The sequence below is a fragment of the Ictidomys tridecemlineatus genome, chromosome 1, assembly GCF_052094955.1.
Source record: "Ictidomys tridecemlineatus isolate mIctTri1 chromosome 1, mIctTri1.hap1, whole genome shotgun sequence".
Taxonomy (NCBI): domain Eukaryota; kingdom Metazoa; phylum Chordata; class Mammalia; order Rodentia; family Sciuridae; genus Ictidomys; species Ictidomys tridecemlineatus.
The window spans coordinates 9494701-9509158 of record NC_135477.1 but is presented as its reverse complement, the minus strand read 5'-3'; positions in this window follow the sequence as shown (position 1 = coordinate 9509158).

Sequence of the window (14458 nt, the reverse complement as noted above, 5' to 3'; positions counted from 1 at the left end):
GAAATCTTCTTTTTGACCACCATGGTATTTAAAAAAATATCTTAATTGGTTGCTGAAAAATCAATCAAGGAAGGACCTGGAAGCCAACAGTAGTCAACAATTCCCTTGGATTGGACTTATGTCTGTCCAGATCACCATGTCCCTACAGAAATGGGAACAAAGAACTTCAAACTGCGTGATCTATGTGGAGCATAGAAGCACCACCTCGCCCACTCCAGATGTGTATGGAGCAGCTGCTATGCGTCAAGCATGGTGCTTGTCAAGGGGGGTGCAAAACTGGGTGGAGCATAGGGTGCTCGAGCAGAAAGAACACAGAGACCCCCTCTGACCCCTTCCAGGTACACCAGTCAGTGGTGTGTGTGTGTGTGTGTTGGTGCATGCATGTGCGTGCAGGGAGTGGGGTGAGGGGAAGGAGGGGCAAATCCAAGGCTCTTAATATACCCAAACATTATTTTTATTTTTCTTATTTGGATCTTGTCTCTAGCAAGGATAATGAAAAGAAAGGTGAGCTGATAACAAAAAGGAAAAAGTAAAAAAAAAAAAGAAAAAGAAGGTCAAGATTTAAATAGTACTCCATATGACCTCAGCTTCTTGTAAAAGATGTGGTGGAGATGACCGAGTGCTGCTGAAAAGATACTGCATGCACATAGAGGCTTGAGAATTTAGTGTTTCAAGTCTTAGCTCTTTTAAAAGATAGGTGAAACTTTCCAAACCTCCAGGAACTCCGTATCAGGAAGGAATTTGGACAATTTATGGCCCCTTCTCACCACTTGGTCCCCAGACTCCTGGTTCCAAGGCACTGTGGAAAGGAACCCGGAAGAGAATGCTGGGCGTGCTCTTCTCGTGTGTTCGTGTTGAGTGTCGATGCAGGGGAGGCACAGAGGGTGGCCCACTATTCAGAGATGAAAGCCATACTGCCTGGAGTTGTGGATGCTTTTATTAGAATGAATTGGGTCCAGCACCACCTTGGAAGGGAGGACCGAACGAAGAAGAAAGGCTTGTTGGGATAGGCACACTCTGGGCACAAAAGGAGAGAGGCACAAAAGACTCCTGAGTCAGACCCTTAGAGATGAAGAGATGGGACAACTCAGAATATCATCATCCATCCTGTACCTTTCTACGGAGGTTGGATTTCCCAGGAGCTGCTCTTTGATCCTTTCCCTCCCACCTGCCTTTCTCCCTGCTCTGGTTTGAGCTGCACAGTTAGAGGCCTCTTGCCCTAAGGCAGACAGTCACTGAGGGTTCTGCAAAGCTTCCTGATCTTTGGTGGGAGTATTGCTTTCTGTTTCTTAGAAACCTAGGGCTTCGGCTGAGGTCACATCCCTGCTGCCTCAGTGGTCTCATACATTACGGAGAGGGAAGGGCCTAGTGGAGGTAGCTGCCCCCGGAGGATCCAGGACGTGAGGCTTGGGCTTGTCACTGTGGAACCCCATCTAATTGCTGCAGTGACAGCTGCTTCTAGGCTTCTCAGCACAGGAGCCTGCTCACTGTGGCTGTGGCCTCTCTGAGTCGGAGCTTCTCAAAGCCAAGGACTACGTTATCTCTTCTTTGGCATCTTCGGGGCCGCCACATATAAAGTCACTTGAAAATGAATAAAAGCATGACCAATAAGACGTAGCAGATGGTCTGGAACTGCTCATAGGGATTCCTCTTCTGTTGACTAGTTTTATGGAAACTGCTGATTTTCTAAAGATCTGCCCTTAACCAATTCAAGAGACTTCTCAGGCGGATCATTATTAATTTCCCACAATTTCCCTAATTTCCTCTCATCAGAGCATTTTACTATTATTATTGGCCTCTCACTGGATTTTTTTTTTTTTTTGGTTATTGTCTGACTTTTTATTCAATAACATCTCTAGCTATGCTGTGCAGGCTGTTAGAGAACACACAATTCGTTTGAGAATGTTCATTTATGTTTTCAGCTTGATTTCATTTCTCCCATGAATCTATTTTAATATTCACAATTGCTACTGGTCTCTAATTTAGGATTTCTGTTGGAATTCTAGTACATTTACTTTTGTAAAATGGTGATGTATAGAGTCACAATTTAAGGCCTATGGGATATTTGGGATCATCCATTCATAACCTTTCTTTGAAGATGAAGTGGGGGAGAGTGAGGTGAAGACTCTGTCTCTTGTTTCACAGACAGAACTGAACCCGGACCTTATCGTTTTGTGTTTCAGGCTTATGGTCTACTTTGAGTTGATTTTTGAGAAGAGCGTAAGTTCTGTTTTGATTCTTTTTTTTTTTTTTTTAAGCTGCTGAGGGACCTTTATTTTATTTATTTATTTATTTATATGTGGTGCTGAGAATCAAACCCAGTGCCTCACACATGCTAGGCAAGTGCTCTACCACTGAGCCACAGCCCCAGCCCCAATTCTTTTTTTTTTTTTTTTGGACATGTGGCTTCCAGTTGCTTATTGCCACTTGCTGGAGAGACAATCTCGGCTCCGTTTCTCTGCTCTTGCTCTTTTGTCAAAGATGGCTTTGTGGTGGATTTCAGGATTGTCTACTCCATCCCATTGGTCTATCTATTTTAATTTTTATTCTTTGCCAACACCACGCTGTCTTAATCACTGTAGCTTTGTAATAACCCTTGAGGTCAAGGAGTATTTGTCCTCCATCTCTGTTCTTTTCCTTTAATGTTGAGTTGGCTCCTCAGGGCCTTTTGCAAAAGGTTAGTAATTATTGATTCGATTTGATTTCTTTACTTGGATAGGGATCCATTAAGACTGTCTTTTTCTTCTTGTTTAAACTTTCTTTTGGGGGCCTGAGGTGAGAATCATGGCGGGAGGGCACTCCATCCCTTTACTTTCAATCCCTGGGTGTCTTCAGGGTTTCTTGCAGACAGCATTTAGTTGAGTGTTGTTTTTGATCCACTTTGGCCATCTCTTTTGACTGATGTTTTTAGACCACTTATATTTAAAGTGCTTATTGCTGTAGTTGAATTAACATCTACCGTACTTAGTAGTGTTTTCTATTTAGTGCTCTTTCCCCCAGATTTTTGTCTTCCATACTTTTTTTCTGCAATTTGTTGTTTTGATTGGCCATTTTATAAGATTCGATTTTCTCCCTTTTTAGCATATCAATTACATTTTTTTTTTTTTGGTAACAGAGATTGAATCCAGGGGCACTCAACTACTAATGCCATATCTCCAGCCCCTTTGATTTTTTAAATTCTGAGACAGGGTCTCCCTGAATTGTTTAGGGCCTTGCTAAGTTGCTGAGGCTGGTTGAACTCATGATCCTCCTACCTCAGTCAGCTTCCTAAGCTGCTGGGATTACAGGCAGGCACCACTATGCCCAGCCAGGCCCACTCTTTAATGATAGCATATTGCTTCCTAGGCAGTGCAAGCACGTGATAACAAAATATCCCTAATTCTTCCTTTCCATCCTCATGTCATTGCTGCCATTCATTTCACTTATATAAAAGCACATGTAAGTATATAAAATAAACACATATTACGGAAAACATTGATATCATCCTTTTGAATGAACTTTTAGATCAATTAAGAATAATAAAAGTGCAAGTTTTTCTTTTACTTAATTATTTTCTGATGGCCTTCTTTCCTTTATGGAGATCTGAGTTTCTGACATATTTTCCTTCTGTCTAAAGAATTTCTTAATATTTCTTGCAAGGTAGGTCTGCTGGCAACAGATTCCCCCACTTTTTTTCTGTCTGAGAAAGTCTTCAATTCCCCTAAACTTTTTAAACTTTTTTACTTTTTGACACCAGGAATTGGACTCAGAGGTGCTTTACTGCTGAGCCACATCCCCAGCCCTTTTTATTTTTATTTTGAGATCAGTCTCCATAAGTTGCTCAGGGCCTCAGTAAGTTGCTAAGGCTGTCTTTGAACGTGTGATCCTCTTGCCTCAGCCTCCCAAGTTTTGGGGATTATGGGTGTGAGCCAAGGAGCTGGCTTCCTACCCTTTTGATGGATAGTTCCACAGGATGTAGACTTGTAAGTGGGTGAGCCTTTTCTCTCAGCCTTTTCCAGCATAGTTGAGATTTTGTGACTTTTCCACTTGTTCCCATGAGGTTTCTGCTTGTGGGTTTCTGCTCTGGTAAACTTCGAGTCTCTGGATCCACCATCTGCCTCTCTAACTTTGGGGTAGCTAATTGTTCTGTGTCCTCATCCTCTGATGGATGTGAGAAGTGTCGTTCTGTTCATTCCCCCTTTCCTTGTTGTTAGGATAGAGTGGTTTCTTCAAAGCTCCTTACGTACTAGACTGGAAACTAGAAGTTTCTCAATGCAGCTTCCTCTACTTTATTTTTATTTTTAGCTTAAAGACCAATTTATTGTATTCTGAAAATTTGCTGAGAAAGTATATCTTAGATGCTTTTACCATACAAAAGAAAAAAAGGTAAATATGTAAGATGATGGATATGTTAATATGCTTGAATATACTAATAATTTAACTTTATATGTGTATATCAAAATTTCATGCTATTTCCTTTAAATATACACCCAAATCAGCCCACACTCATGGTAGAACTGGCTCTAAGACCCACCCCCACTTAGATACCAAAATCTGAGAAAGCAACTTCCCTTATATAAAATGGATTAGTATTTGCATATGGCATGACATCCTCCTGGGTGCTTTAAGTCACCTCTAGATTACTTACAATAACACAGTGTGAATGTATAAATAAATAATTCTTGTACTGTATTGCTTAGGGAACAATGGAAAAAAATCATCTGTACATGGTTCATACAGACACAATTTTTTTCAAACTGTTTTTGATCAGTGGTTGGCTGGTCGAATCCATGAATGGGGAACAAATGGATATGGCGGTTGGCTGTACAATAAAAAAAAAAAAAAAAAAAAAAAAACAATGTCCATTCTATTGACAACCATCTGCAGAACTTTATTTAACCTTAAGTATGGTAGGTTATCCAGCTGTGTGCAAATAGAGGGAGGCAGAGTCTCCTATTTGTCCTGTGAGGAAGGGAGGGAGGCCCTAAGAATTCTCGTTATTGTACCTGGGATCAGATTTGCTTTGCCATTTGGGCTCCTGGAAACCTGTAAAGTAATGGAACTAAATACCACTCCTGGAGCCAGCTGGGTTCAAACTACCATAGCACGTCAGGTTGTATCAGCAGACGATAACAAGGATATGATTTAGAATACGGCAAACCTCAAGGGAAAACTAGCAAGATGAAGAGGGAGTACCCAGACTTCCTACACTTCCTGGCGCCTACTCAAGACCATCCTGCAGTTGACCCTCTGTGCTGAGCTGGTATGGAGAAAGGCTTGGGAGACCTGTGAAGAGAGATGCTGGGAATCTGGCAGGGGCGTGAGGAGCTGGTGAGAGGAGAAGAGATTGCTGCGGTGGGGTCTGAACTTGGATCCCCTTTGCAGTTTGGAGAAAACCAGGTAAGGTTTGGAATTCTTTTTGGTTACTCTTTTGGCGGCAAGACTTTGGTTCCACAAATGCAGGGCCGCTCTGATTTCACAGCCTGGGTCCTGGGATGTAGAGGGCTGCAGGACCAACCCCGCTCCCTCCTGGGCCGGCTTGCGGCGGCGGCACTTATCTGCCTAAACATGCCTCTGTACGCTGGGCCGCCGTGCTCCTAAAGGCAGGTAATTACTACAAGAATGAAACAGAAAGTAGAAAATGACACGTAATCTATGAAATAGTTTCTGAGAAGAAATATATTCCTGCTTGGCACAAATAAAAGGATTTTCTGTTGTTGTTGCCAGAAGAACGGGGCTGGTTTCCAGGACTGGGAAAACCTCAAAGCTCCGCCTGGAGGAATTTCCTCCTGCAGGAGGATTTTGAAAAATCTTGACTTTGATCTGCCTTGTTTGATCCGTGGAAAGCAATATCGGCAATGTTGCAGGATTCAGCAGAGCGCCCCGTTAGCCTGCCGCCACCAGGAAATAGTCACCACTGCTCGACAGAGGCGTGCTCAAAATAGGACAGCGCCCTCCACAAGGGCATCTCTGTACCCTAAACACCCGTCTGCGGTGGACACACGACCGTCCTCGATGAACCAAATAACCCTCCTGGCCTTAGCATCCTAAGCTCGTCACGTAACTGGGGGTCTCACCACTCGGCTCGGCAGAACCCTGTGTTCAGAGTCGGCTCCAGACGACCTCCACCTCAACTGTGCTCATCCACGGGGCAAAATCTGTTTTACATCTACGTCATCACGTAGGGTGCTATTTGAACAAAAGTTTCTAAGACATCCCATAGAGGGTTTGAAACTCATAGATGTCCCATAGCTAAACAGGCTTGGTTTTCAAATGACAGGTAAGTCAGTTACTTGCCACTCAGAACACCTTTCCCCTCCCCCAGAAATGACACCATAGGATCCTAAACTCGACCACACAAACACCTTGGTCTCCACTGTGTCCCAGGAAATCAGGACTGCTGACCGGAGATCCACAGCACATGGGTGTTCTGGAAGCAGCAGGCTCATTGCAACATTAGCTGTAACAAGTGATATTGCTGATTGAACACATTACAAGTACCAGGCTCTCTTCTGGGTGCTTCATTAGTGTCATTCAGTTATGTTATTTAGCACCGACTCCACAGAACCCTGTGTGGTGGGCATGTTCAATTTTTCATTAAGGCTTCTTAACCTGTTTTACAGATAGAAAGATTAAGAACTTTTATTTGCTTATGTTTTCTGGTACCATGGCTGAGTGATTCCTTTAAAGTCAGGTGCACCATCCAGGTTTAGGTTCTAGAGATGTGACCTTGTGGCCATCATGGGAAGGGCGGCAGCCCAGAGGCTGTGACCAGCTGGGCATCCAGTCGGGGCTGGGAGAGTGAGCAGGCTTTTATCCCAGGTCTCCATTTATCGCTGACATGCAATTCCAGTGCTCTGTGGCATCCTCTGAGTCTCCTTGTCCTCACCCATTTCCTGGGATAATTGCAGAGGCACCTCTCGGAGTTCCAGGCAGGATTAAGTGGGAATGCATTAAACGTCTGAACAGTGCCAGGTGCTCGGTAGCTGTTACAACTCATCCATTCCCGCTCCCTGAGTCCCTGAGCTTAAAAGCTAAGTGGCCTCACCTTGGGCTACTACGGATTCCTGGCCCACCTAAGACTTTTGCACACCTCTGGTGACTGCTAGAGACTCTGGATTATAAGGTCTAACACGATGGTGGAAAGGCTGACGGCTGTGGTGCCCAGCCTTCAGCTCCCTCCAACTCAGCTCTGCAACAATATCCTTGAGCCTGGGGCCTGGAGCCCTCTTATTCTTTTCCAGAAAGCTCTAGAAATCTCTAAAAGAAATAAGCTGGACCTTGAAGCAGATACTACAGGAGCAGGCCCTCCCCTTGGGTTTTCCTGATGAAAACATCTGCAAGTAGGTGGCAGCGGCAGAAGCCCAGGCCTGGTGTCCGGGCCACGGCACCAGCTCTCCAGAATTCAGGGCCAGTGTCCCTCAGGGCCAAGGACAAAGGATGGCCACAAAAGCTCTGCAACCAGGACATTTCAGATTTGTCCTGGGCCTTGGGACTTGGCTAGAAGGTATTGTTGACATGTCCTTTCTTTTTAGATCTGAGTGTGAGTGGAGGACAGGGAGGCTTAGCTTTAAAAGGAAAACTAGTCTGTGAATCCCTGAAGGGAACCGTTGGCAAGGGAGTGAGCACTGACGGGGCTGGGGAGTGAGTTCTCAGGTGAGGGAAGGGTGGTTTCCCAGAGCCTCAGGACAGGGCGGGGAAAGGCGGCAGGGCCACTCTCCAAATGCACACCTGAACGTGAACACAGCTCATTAAAACCCGACCCACAGAAAGGAGGGCAGCTCACAATGTACAAATCACAAAATATCCAATAACCTGAATTGTAAATTCTGTACGCTTAGTCATCAATTACATGTAACTCTCTATTTCTCGGGAAATCCTATCTCTAGGGATTGGATCTAGGTGCGCTTTACCACTGAGCTACATCCCTAGTTCTTTTTATTTTTTATTTTGAGACAGAGCCTTGCTAAGTTGCTGAGCCTCGTCTTGAACTCTGGATTCTCCTGCCTCAGTCTCCCGTATCAACTATGGGTGTGCAACACCGCACTTGGCTAAAATCTACTCTCTTTTTTTTTTATAATTTGAAACTCCACTGTGTCACAAAATGAGATTATCACTTGTAGGTGACTTATGAGACCTAATATAATGTGAACACCAGCATTACCTATAGAATTCACACTATAAAATATGAGGGTTTCTCTTCCAACCCACCCTGCCTGTAATCCCATAATTTACACACAACACACACACCACACACACACACACTTACGCACGCGCACACACCTAAACACACTTGCATCCGTTCTTTCCCTCTTTCTTTGAAGTATGGCTTATTAAATTTTAGTTACCTAAATACACGACATTGTCATTATTGTGACCATGTAAGTGCCGCTCACACTCAGCCATGTAGTGTACTGCCATTTCTTGAAGTTTCTATTTCTTCTACCATGAATCCTTTCTTTGTTTTATAGTTTGTTCAGGTTTCTCAGAAATGATCACCAACTAGACTTCCTATCAGTGGTCTTCATAGCCTCTCCATGTGGATAGATACATTAGGTATTTTATCTGTTTCATCTTGAATTTCCTCTGGGCTTCTGACTACCCTGTGCTGGCTGGCTGGCTGCCCTCCACCCCCGGAGCCTCCTTCAGCTGCATCTTGGAAATCCCCTGTCTCCTTCTTGGGTTGCATCCTGCTTTCTGTATCCCAAGCCTTCCTCTCTCTTGGCTTACTTTCTGGTTGTGTGTGTGTGTGTGTGTGTGTGTGTGTGTGTGTGTGACTTGCACTTTCCAGTATTGACCTGAGAAAGGGTGCATGGCAGTAAATATTTTGGAGAACTCTAACCTCTTAATCTCTTTATTATCACATCTGTTGATAAGCTGAATATAGAATTTTAGGATACTAATAACTTTTCTTCAGGATTTTGAAGGTGTCGTTCTATTGTCTTCTTATTTCCAATGTTACTGTTTGGAAGACTAAAGACATTCTGATTCCTGGTCCTTTTCCCTTGTCTCTCTGAAAGCTTCTAGAATCTTCCCTGCATCCCCAGTATTTTCATATTTCTCAGAGATCTGCCTGGGTCTATTTTGAACCATTGTGCTGGAGCTTGTTAGAGCATTACAATGTGGAAACTCATAGTCTGCATTTTTAAATCAAATAAACTCATTTTCTTGAATTTTATTAATAATTCCTTTGGTCCTATTTTCTTTCTGAAGCTTGGATGATAAACTGCTTGACTGGCCTCTAATTTTCTTATCTCTTCTCTCCAATTTTTTACCTTTTTGTCTCTTTGCTCTACATTTTGGGTGATTTCCCCAGGTTTATCTTCCAGTCTTTCTGTTGGCTTTCAGACTTTGTGTGTGCATGTGTGCCTATTCATAAACCCATCCAATTCTCGACTCCTTTTAATCCTTTCCTGTTTTTCATTCATGGATCCAATATCTTCTTATATTGCTGAGAATATTAATTTCAAATCTTCACTACTTGCATTTTCTTTATTTCTTCTAATTTGTGCCTGTTCTTTCTTTATTTTGATTTAATTTTCTTATGTTACAGACTTTCCTCGTATTATCTAGTGGTTTTGGTTTTTCCCCTTTTATGACTGAGATTGGAGCATTAAAAAGTCAATTGGACGAAACAACTTTGAAATAGAGCAACAACCTGTAAGCACTATGCTTGCCTGCTTTTAGAACTGCTTTAAAACCACAGTAGTATTAGTATTAGGCAAACAGTCAGTTAACTTTTGACAGAAGGAACCAAAGTAAATAAAAAGGTAAAACCATCTATTTAACAATTGGTGGTGAATTGCAGCACAATTCACAATTCACAATGACCACACACACAAAACTAGCTTCAGTGGATCCAGAGGCAAACATGAAAGCTAAAATTATAAAACTTCTATAATCACAGAAGGAAATGTTTTTGACCTTGGGGTAAGGAAAGACTTCTTAAATAGGTTCTCAAAGCATGAAACATTTTAAAAATTGGTAAACCAATGCTATTGTTTGAAGGTGTCTCCTAAGAGTTCATGTGTGGGAAACTTAATCCCCACAATAATGTGTTAATGGTATTTGGAAGTGGGGTACCGGGTTAGACACGAGGTCATGAGCAAGGAGGCCCCAAGAAGGCTTTAGTGGCTTGATGAGAAGAGAGAGAGCCGAGCTGGCTTAGCTGCTGTGCTGTCACATGACACTCTCTGCCAAGATGCACACCAGCCCCCAGAACCACGAGCCAAACCAACCTCTGTTCCTTATAAATCACCCAATCTCAAGTACCTTTTTAATAGTAACAGAAAACAGACTAACACAATCAATTTCCTAAAGAATCAAAGACTTCTGCTCTTGAAAATTACCTGGTGAAAAATGAAAATGTAAGACCTGCCCTAAGAACATGCTCACTACAAATACATTCCATGAAGGATTTATGTCAAGAGTAGATCAATAATTCTTACAACTTGGTAAAAATTTTGAATCGAATTTTAAGAATGAGTAATGCCTTAAAAAAGATATACAAAAAAAAAAAAAAAGAAAACCTGATCTATTCAATAGAAATTCTTCAAGATCATTAGTCACTAGACAAAAGCAATTGAAAACTCTGGTCTCTCTAACACACACACACACACACACACACACACACACACGCACGCACAAAACCCACACCACTTGAATGGTGGTTTTGGTCTAATTGTATAGCTTAAGATTTTGATTTTGGTCATTTTAAGAAAACTTTTGTTGTGCCCTGAATATGCCAGACACTGGGCAAACACCACCAAGGTCTCACAGTCACCCACCTGTGGAGATAAGCACTCTTACAGTTGGGAGATGGAGGCACTGAGAGGTGACCTGGCTGACTCTGGGCCTGGGAAGGGCAGTGCTGGATCTGGATGGGGGTGTGCTGATTTCAAAGCCCCTGTGGACACACACACACCACACTGCCTGCCTAGTCCCACCCAGGCCACAGCCTGTCCTGGGGACTGGCCCCCCAGCCTGTGCGATTTTAGGAAGATGCTCAGCAGCAACAAGGGAGTGGCCAAAACTGCCCATGGAGCAGGGCTGGCCAACAGCACAGCTAGGCTTGTCCCCCACTCCCAGGGCAGAGGCTGGGGCAGGAACCACAGGGTGTGAATTCTGCAGCTTCTGGGTGTGTGTGTGGAGGGAAGCAGGGAGGCTCCTGGCCAGAGGCAAAGCCTTCTCCCAGCCCCCGAAGGCCAGTCTCCCTTGGCCCTGTGGCCAGGACTCCAAAGTGGGAGTGGAAGAGAACCTGAGAGCTCTGCTCAGCCCTTGGGCAGGGTAGCAGGGAGCTGAGAGTAGGAACAAATTTGTGGATGGCAACACTGAGCCCAAGTGCAGGGCTTGAAAACTATGCCTTTCTTGCAGGGAATGATCAGGCCTTTATTCCTGGGCCTTCCCACTCCCTAGAAACAGACCTGCCATCTCCTGCCCAGAGGATCTCGTTTTTGCCTGCCACCATTCTGGGGACTGCTGCCAATTTTGCACTCAGCCAGGTAAATGTAGAGTTCCCTCCGCTGAATGACACCCAGCCCTACCTAGTGACAACTCTTCCTCCATCTCTGCATGGGTGGTTGTGGGTGACCCATCCTGATGGGTCTGGGTCTGAGCTGCTGCTTTGGCACTGTCATTCTGCATACCCGCAGTCCCACTTCAGGGCTGCAGGCTGCTGCTGCTGCTAGCCTGGTGCATTTTTGCATGTAAATCAGGCTGCTTCTGGCTTTCCCCCTGTGCCTTGGAAGAGGGCTTTCTTGAGTCAGTTACCACGGGTCCCTCTGCTTTCCAGCATGCAGGCCCTTCTTACAGTGGGCCCCTTTTCCCTTTACATTTGTGGGCTTAAGGGTTAAGAAAAATTAAAATTTCTTTATGATCATTTTCGATGGGTTTTGGAAGAGAGAGTAAGGAAACATGGGTGCTGGTCTTCCATCTTCACTGGGACTGTGCCCCTCTTCCCTTTGGTTGGGGTCAGTTGCTACCCAGCCACAGCCCTGTCTCTTAGGACCCTGTGTGCACTCAGTGCCTTTGTCTGAACGTGAGTGTCTGGAGGCAGGTCTTTGTGAATGAAGGGCACGTATACAGTGGCTCCAGACCCACCTCGGCTTCTCACGCGGAGTCCCTGGGCTCCCAGCATCCTCTGCCTGGCCCTCTCCTGGGGACGTTTCTCCTGCAAACATCTGAGGCCCAGGTTCTCGGCAGGCTTTTCCTCCTTCCCCATGTTGGTCTGATCCATTTGGATTCTTGTTATTCAGATAACTTAAGGCTTATCTTAAAGTACTGCATTCCATGGGTTTGGGGTGGAGCTGGGAATAGCTACAAGCGCTCACCTGGCCATCTTATCCAGTCCTGCAGCCAGTCAGTGCCCTTGGTGGTTAGGGATGGAAGTTATGTCAAACATAGAACGGTCTGTGCCCCACTAAAATTATTTACCCATATTGTCTTCTGGTACTTTTATGTTATTTTTTTTTTCATATTTAAATCTTTAGTTCTTTTGAAATTTTTCTTGGTGTTAGGTGTAAAGAGGAATCTAGATTTTTTTCCCCCAATGTTTAGCCATTTGTTCAAACATTAGATATTGATTGGTTTTCTGATTTGAAAAAAAAATATTCTTTGTTAATTCAAGTACCTTCGTATGTATTATCCTCTCATGGGTTAAATTCTCTGATAATTTCTTTTTTACTCTTGGCAACTTGTATACATTTATGTTCCATTAAATAAATTTAAATATAATTTGGACACATTAGAAACCCCATTAGAATTCGGGTGTGCTTGCATTATCTTTAGATTCTTTTAGGGAACCCTGGCATTTTAATGATCACAGGTCATATTTCAACCTCTGAGATGGGTCTGAGTTATCCAGCTAGCTGAAGGAATTGTTTTCTTTCAGTTGTAATAAAGTTGTCTCAACATCCCAAGTCACACCTGATAGAAGTCCCAGTGGCTTCCCAGGCCCTCTGGGTTTCGTGGCACGGAGGCCTTGGTGTTTAATTCATCCCGAGTCAGTTACGTGTTCTCCTTCCATGGAATTCTTGATCTCTGCTTTGGCTCTGACCCCTGCACATCTGTCCTTTCTCCAGCCCCCAGCACTCCACTGGAAACCATCGGATCTTTCCACTGGCACCAGTGCGAGGCCATGAGCGTGCTGGATGGGCAACATCGGGGAGAGTTACAAGTCAGCCCTGAGCCGGGACATCTGGACCAACAGCCAGGCTGCACCCTGCAAGGGCCATGCTTGGTCAGTTGCTCCACTGCTCTTCCTTAGGGAAGGAAAAGGCTGGAGGATGGAATTTGGGTGATCACTAAATGTGGTACAAAGTTGGTGAAATACGAGTGCATTGTTTTTGAAAAGGAAGTGCTCAATAAATAGGAACTGTTGTCACCATCACCATCATCATCATTACCATCATCATCATCATCAAAGGGCTGGTGGCTACCGAAATAGTTTACAGAATAATGCAGCATAAGGACTTTAAACCCAATACTGGATGTGTTGACTCTTATAGTCATCCTATTTGTCCTTTCCCAGGGAGTGTTCTTTAGGCTCCAGCTGTGGCCCTTACTTTGATCTCTTCTCTTCTCCTCCCTCCATCCAATCTCATTACCTTAATTACAATGGATTACAGCAGGCCCCAGATTTATCTTTCCCAAATTAAACCAGCTCATCAGGCTATTTTTTTGGTGGTGCTGGGGATTGAGCCCAGGGCCTTGTACATGTATGACAAGGACTCTACCAACTGAGCTATATCCCCAGCCCTCATCAAGCTATTTGACCAACCAAAACCAGTTTTTTTTTTTTTGTTGTTGTTCCCAAAAAGGAAAAAAAAATATACCTTTATTTTATTTGTTTATTTTTATGTGGTTCCCGGGATGGAACCCATTGTCTCATGCATGCTAGGCAAGTGCTCTACTACTGAGACACAATCCCGGCCCAAGAACAGCAACATTTAACTTCTTCTTAGACTACAGAAAAATTCTATGGTCCTGTCTTGCAGCTCACATTTTTACACCTGTACACCTTATATCTAAAAGGTAACATGGCTCCATTTTCTCAAATCTCTTTTACTGTCCATCAACAGAATTCTGTTGTTTTCCTTATATAGCCGTCTTGTTAGTTATTCTATATAAATTGTTATTATGCATAAAAATTCTCATTTATTATATTTTTGAACTCTTCATTGTTAGTATGAGAAAAGTTATTACTTTTTTATACATTTGTTTTGAAACTGGAATTTTATTACCACTGTCTCATATTGCTTCTAATAGTTTTCTCAGCTTATTGTCTTGGGTTTTCTCTGGTAGATAATCACTTTATCTGCAAATAATGTTGACTGTGCTTGCTCCTTTCCAACATGTAGCTTCTTGCTTGGTTTTATTGAGCTGGTTTGGACAGACATAATGTAGCACCATCGACAATAACCCACCAGCATTTGGGGACTCTACTAGCTAATATTTGGATTAAGATTTATAAATGAAGTGA